This window comes from Carlito syrichta, unplaced genomic scaffold (assembly GCF_000164805.1).
Source record: "Carlito syrichta isolate Samal-C Ts95f unplaced genomic scaffold, Tarsius_syrichta-2.0.1 Scaffold303986, whole genome shotgun sequence".
In the NCBI taxonomy this organism is placed as follows: Eukaryota; Metazoa; Chordata; class Mammalia; order Primates; family Tarsiidae; genus Carlito; species Carlito syrichta.
The window spans coordinates 130849-137096 of NW_007248082.1; positions in this window are offsets into that span (position 1 = coordinate 130849).

Here is a 6248-nt window from a genome sequence, read left to right on the forward strand (position 1 = left end):
CCAGTGTGCCCCGCATCCCCGGCCGCAGCCCTGGAGTCTGCAGAGTTGGTTGCCGCTGTGCTTACCCCACCTCGAATCTGGGCTCCTGAGTTTGGGTGTGGGCAGCCTGGCGCAGGCCCGAGGGAGGCGTCTGGGGGTTCTCCCTTTGGAGGGTTGGGAAGGAGAAAGAGGAGATGGGGAGGGGACGGAAAAGGGGTAAAAGGAAGATCCGGAAGTCAGGTCTTTACGGAGGGCGCCATGCCCCCAGTGCAGATGGCCCGAAAAACCCGGAGTGCCCATGTCCAGGCGACGAGCACAGAAAGCCGCTGGGCAGGCCCTAGCGGTGACTCACGTTCCTATCCCAGCGATGTAGGTTAGATCCGGGATCACGGGGTTGCACCTGCGCCCTGCCCGGCCCCCACACTTCCCTTTCACCTAAGGACTTGACCTAGACTCCGGAGAGAACATTGATGCTTTGGTGTCAAAAGGACCTGAGAATATGGAAGTCAATAGCTGCCTGCTCACAAGGAGCAGCGCTAAAAGGAGACAAAATGAGCTCTCTGTACCTGGGAATCAGTCCTCTCATAGCCAACCCAGACCAACCCTGCAACTCCCTCGAGCTCACAAAGGTATGAATGTTCTGCCAATCTCTTCTTTGCTTTAGTCTCTTAAGGGTTTTGAAATCTTCCATTGAATAAAATGCAGTGTTCCCACTTTGAACTCCCTGACGGCTGGTAAATCAACTCTTGCACAATGAACTGTCTGTGTGTCTGTAAAAATATGCACCGCCATAACTCAGTTGTCCACTACCTGCCTGAGCTGGAAGTCAGTAGTAACCCGGAAAATGTAAAACAAGAATCCCCATAGAACTTGGGACAAGATTTTAAAAAATAATAAAGTCACCCTATGAGATGATCTGTAAATGTGTTAAGAGGCCAGGTTGGCTCCCAGATTTCATCAGAGAGTCTAAATAAATCATCTGTAACCTAAGTGTCACCTGCCCAGTTGATGCTGTCATAACAGAAGGGCGGGGTCCACAAAGAGTCTAAAACCAGCAGAATTTGAATAAGAATGTATTGTGGGGCTCCCACTCTGTCCAGGAGAGAGGTGACTGATCCTAATGACCGAGACCAATGCTCATGATCAGAGCAGTTAAAATTTTTAATTCAGATTCAGTCACTCATTCAACAGATATTTATTGAGTATTATGTTCTAGTCTCTTAGGATACATCAGCAAATAATATTCCTGCCTTCATAGTTTATATCCTAGCAAACTTAAGTTCTGGATATCCTTTAAGAACATAAAAAGGCCCATGCTGTGATTTTTGAACTCAACGAGTAGCTTTCCCCTCACTCAGGGGGAAAGAATAAATCTACACTCCTAGGAGGAAGCCATGTCCAAGACACATGACTGTGACTAGTTATGCTAGCAGTACAGTCTTTGTCAATTAATAAATGCACATCATGGTTTACAAATCAGTTTCTGTACACTGGGTTGAATTATGAAGTGGTTTTATCCAAATTAACTTCAAATTTTATTCAAATTAACTTCTCAGAGCCTGATTAAACTTGAATTCAGTGAAATACAAGTTCCCAAATCTGCCAAACTGAGAACCAGAGCTTGGTTTCATAGCAGCCCAAGCAAGATGCAGCCTGTTGCACACAGTGGCTCATGTCTACCCCAGCACTTCGGGAGGCTGAGGCTGGAGAATCAATTTAACCCAGACTTTGAGACCAGCCTGGACTACATAGCAAGACCCTGTCTCTACAAATAATCAAATAAAAATTAGCCAGACACGGCAGTGCACATCCATGGTTCCAGCTACTCAGGTGGCTGAGGTGAAAGGATCACCTGAGCCAAGGAGCTGTGTGAGCCATCATGGTTCCATTGCAATCCAGTTTGGGGAACACAGTGAGACTCTGAGCAAAAAAAAAAAAAAAATGAAAGAAAAAAAGAAAGATGGCCGGGGTCAGTGGCTCAGCCTGTAATCCCAGCCCTTTGGGAGACTGAGGCAAGTGGATTGCCTGAGCCCGTGGGTTCGAGACCAACCCGGGCAACTTGGCGAGACCTCGCCTCTACAATAAATAAATAAATAAATTAGTCGGGCATGGTAGCGCACACCTGTAGTTCCAGCTAGTTGGAAGGCTGAGGCGGCAGAATCGCCAGAGCCCAGCAAGTCGACGCTGAGGTGGCCATGAGTGTGCCACTGCACTCCAGCCTAGGCAACACAGTGAGACTGCTGCTCAAAAAAAAAAAAGAAAGAAAGATGCAGCCTGCGCATTTAGCCTCGCATCTGTGATTCCATGCTTAGAGAACAGGGGCAACATGATTGCTTCAAAAGCTTAATCATAAGCGAGTAAAAATCACGAGAGTAAATCCTAAGAGGGCGAAAACCCTCCTGAACCTGCCCCACTTATGCAACATAGGCTCTTGTTGACATAACTGACTGCAATAGGTACTTTGCTCTGAATATGAAACCCAAGATTTAAGCTCCCAGAGGGCAAGGACCCCTTGTATTTTTTATGCCCTACTCCCCAAGTGTAGGTTCTCAAAAAACGAATTGATTAATGACCATTTTCTGTCTGAAAAACCCAAGAACATGTCCTTGGAAGATATGCTTTCTGGAGCCCACTTTATAATATGAAACCAGTGTGTTCAACACGGAGGGCACATGGGGTATAATTCAAAACAAACAGACAAAACCTTTATTTTTATCTTTTGCCATCCCTTTCAACCTGTGCAGAGAGAGTAGATCTGTCATGCACCTAATTGAAAACTCAAGCAGGTTCCATAAGTTCCAGGGGGTTCTGTGGTCCTCTTAGGAATAGAGTCCTATGGTCATTGAATTACACAGAGAAACTTTTCCCTCTTCCCCAGCTGGGAACAGCTGTCTCACTGCTTGCTCTAAAGTGGGAAGCATAGTCATCTCTTACCCTACCTAGTCTTTCTCCTTGTCTCCCAGCTGACTTTTTTTCTCATGGATACTTTTATGTTACCTCAGAGACTCCACCCTACCCCTTCACTGGTGATTTCTCACCCATAATTCCATTGGTCTAAGCAAAAGCACTCTATTCTGGCAGATCTGTACTTCCTCTTTCCACCTACCTCCAACTCCTTGTCAGCTGAAGCTTGTTTGCCTCTGTGGGGGCCCTGTCAGATAGGATTTGCAAGTGACCCCTTATTATTGTACAAGGTTATACACTCCCTACCCTCAGAGACACCCTTCACATCATCCTCGATTTGCATATTTATGTCAATGGTTTTCCAGCAGATGGCAGTAAAGTGTTTTCTCCAAACTAAATTATTTTCCAGTAGATAGAAGTGAAGTGTCTGGAAGGAGAGCTTTTTTAGATGGTGCTGTCCTGTGAGGCTGGTGGTGGCTCTGTACAGTTCACACCTGGTCCACAGGAAGCTCTCATGCACTTCTTGCCCAAACAAACATGGGAATACAGGCCAATCTCACTGCTGATCACCATTCCCCTCTCCTGCTGCCAAAACAACTGCCAGCCCTTGGGAGTTAGACAAGGGTCCACTGTACCCCTCCAACTGCAAGAGGTACATCTCTAGTACTTAGTAGCATTGAAGGTCCTACTCACTCAGCTTGAGGTAAAAGGCAGACAGGTACCTATGGTAAGAATCACAGTATACCAGCCAACCCCCTTGGGTCCTCTCCCACTGTGGGAGCTTTTCTGTCCTCTCAATAAATACTGCTTTCTAAAAAAGAAAGAAAGAAAGAATCACAGCATACCAGCAGCAGTCTCCAAAGAAATCCTCAGTAATTCTCACTTTACCTTTTATGACAAAATAACTGGGACGGCTGGGCACGGTGGCTCACGCCTATAATTCCAGCACTTTGGGAGACTGAAGTGAGAGGATTGCCCGAGCCCACGGGTTTGAGACCATTCTGGGAAACTTGGCGAGACCTCATCTCTACAAAAAAATCAAAAAATTAGCCGGGCGTGGTGTCATGTGCCTTTAGTTCCAGCCACTTGGAGGGCTGAGGCAGAAGGATCGCCTGAGCCCAGCAGATCGAGGTTACAGTGGCCAAGAGAATGCCACTGCCCTCCAACCTGGGTAACAGAATGAAACACCAACTCAAAAAATAAACAAAATAAAATAAATATAAAATAACTGGGACTATTTAGAGTTATCTACCTGCTTTTGTCTAAATTCCGCTCTAGAGGGAGGTCCATGCCAGAAGCCACTTTTGTGTTTTTTTGGGAGAGGGGAGAAGGTGGGTTACGGGGGGTTTTTTTAAAATATATATTTTGGTACTTCATTTAAAACAGTAGTTCTCAACTGGTACAATTTTGGAGAGACAATATCTGAAGGCATTTTTGGTTGTCAAAACTTGAGAGGTGCTATTGGCTATAGTGGGTGGAGGTCAAGGTTGCTGGTAAACATTCTGCAGTTACAAGATAGCCCCTCACAACAAAGAAAATACCTCACTAAGAGAATACCTCAAAATTGCATTACTTTTTCTTCTTTTTCCTACAAATGGTTTACCTGTAGATGGAGAAGTCACATGTTAATATATCACTAGACTCAAAAACAGCATTTCAGATAACTGTTTGGCCAGGATGAGAAATCACTAGGATAGACCAAGCCTGTGTGTTTCTATGACTTTCTCTGGCCATGCCAGGTAAGTCATTACTTGAGTTGAGATTTTCTTGTTATTTCTCTGCAAGATGACTTTTAAGCCCAGAAAACAAGCATTCTAGCCAACTCACTTGAACAGATTTATGCCTCTCAGAAGTAAGGTCATGGCCGGGTGTGGTGGCTCACGCCTATAATCCCAGCACTTTGGGAGGCTGAGGTGAGAGGATCGCCTGAGCCCATGGGTTTGAGATGAGTCTGGGCAACTTGGTGAGACCTCACCTCTACAATAAATCGAGAAAAATTAGCTGGGCATGCTGGTGCATGCCTGTAGTTCCAGCTACTTGGAAGACTGAGGCAGAAGGATCGCCTGAGCCCAGTAGGTTGAGGCTGTGGTGACCGTGAGTATGCCACTGCACTCCAGCCTGGGCGACAAAGTGAGACATCGACTCAGAAAAAAAAAAAAGAAGTAAGGTCTTGAATCAAATCACCATAGAAGAAACATTTATTTGTTGCAATGTGGACTGTGTCCTAGATACCAGGGAACACCTCGCATATCTGCCTCTGCAAGGTCATCAGTGTCACTAGATTGAGACTTGAAGTCCAGAAGTAGCTCTCTGCAATTAGTTTAGAGATGGCTAATAATACTAATATTCACAGAGAATGCAAATAGCTTTGTCCCTCCTTTACATTAGCTTGATTGAATTCAGCTCTTCCAAATGTATCAGGATGTTGAGCCATCAGTAAGGAAACTTGGATTAATCAAGTGTCTTCCTTGTGCCATCAGTAAGTGTCTTCCTTGCCTTACTGACTGCCCTGACCAAGACTATTTGAGTACTTTTGTTCAATCAAGGTTGCCATAATCTTTTTTAGTACAATGTCAATAAGAAACTGGAGCCACAGTAGCTAGCAAGAGCAATAAAAAGATATATTCTACCCTTACCAGTTCTATCACTTAAAATATAAAATAGGTACAGCAAACATTTAGTCCTTATGAATATTGAACTTGGAATCAGAAAACCATTGCATTTGAGTTCTAGCCTTGTTACTTACTACCTTATGACTCTTGGTCAAGTTACTTAACCTAGATGTGCCTTTGAGTCCCCAATAGGAAAGTAGGAAAACCAATACTTAAATGAATTGGTATGCACAAAAGTGCTCTATAAGCCAAATATTGCCTTTTTTTCCACTCCTCTCTCCTATATGGTTTTCAGAGGCCTAAAGAAGAATCTGAATGCTTTCATATCTAGATTTTTTATGGCTAGGTATGAGGCCCCATATGGAACCCTTTCTGGCAGAAGTTGCCAAATGCTTGTCCATTTGTTTTTAAATGAAAACCAAGAACCACCAAAAGCCACTCAAACTCTTGGTGCTGTTTTTAAGATCTTCTGTATCTTGTGGGTTACAATAAATACACGCATGTTTACATTGCCCACTTATTGAATAAGGCATGACTATAAGTACAGATGAGAAGATAAATGCAGTGTTGGGAGTGGGACAGACCTCCTGCATAGAGAGATGAGACTCTAAGTACCCTGAGTCTTACAGAGCAGCAAAATGCCATCAAATTCAATCAAACTCAGCTAATTAATTTTCTCTTTCTTGAGGTGCTCTCTTCTACAGGGAAGAAAGAAAGAACTACAAACCCATCAAATATAAATCCAATGATAAA